This window comes from Bison bison, unplaced genomic scaffold (assembly GCF_000754665.1).
Source record: "Bison bison bison isolate TAMUID 2011002044 unplaced genomic scaffold, Bison_UMD1.0 scf7180017864057, whole genome shotgun sequence".
NCBI classification, from domain to species: domain Eukaryota; kingdom Metazoa; phylum Chordata; class Mammalia; order Artiodactyla; family Bovidae; genus Bison; species Bison bison.
In genome coordinates this window covers 6899713-6900600 of record NW_011494629.1, presented here as the reverse complement: position 1 = coordinate 6900600, position 888 = coordinate 6899713, and positions in this window count along the sequence as shown.

Genomic DNA, 888 nt, shown 5'->3' with positions numbered 1-888 from the left:
AGAGGAAAACATAGGCAAAACACTCTCCGACATAAATCACAGCAGGATCCTCTATGACCCACCTCCCAGAATATTGGAAATAAAAGCAAAAATAAACAAATGGGACCTAATTAAAATTAAAAGCTTCTGCACAACAAAGGAAATTATAAGCAAGGTGAAAAGACAGCCTTAAGAATGTGAGAAAATAATAGCAAATGGAGCAACAGACAAAGAATTAATCTCAAAAATATACAAGCAACTCCTGCAGCTCAATTCCAGAAAAATAAACGACCCAATCAAAAAGTGGGCCACAGAACTAAACAGACATTTCTCCAAAGAAGACATACAGATGGCTAACAAACACATGAAAAGATGCTCATCATCACTCATTACCAGAGAAATGCAAATTAAAACCACTATGAGGTACCATTTCACGCCAGTCAGAATGGCTGCAATCCAAAAGTCTACAAGCAATAAATGCTGGAGAGGGTGTGGAGAAAAGGGAACCCTCTTACACTGTTGGTGGGAATGCAAACTAGTATAGCCACTATGGAGAACGGTGTGGAGATTCCTTTAAAAACTGGAAATAGAACTGCCATATGACCCAGCAATCCCACTTCTGGGCATACACACTGAGGAAACCAGAATTGAAAGAGACACGTGTACCCTAATGTTCATTGCAGCACTGTTTATAATAGCCAAGACATGGAAGCAACCTAGATGTCCATCAGCAGATGAATGGATAAGAAAGCTGTGGTACATATACACAATGGAATATTACTCAGCCATTAAAAAGAATACATTTGAATCAGTTCTAATGAGGTAGATGAAACTGGAGCCTATTATACAGAGTGAAGTAAGCCAGAAAGAAAAACACCAATACAGTATACTAATGCATATATACTGAAT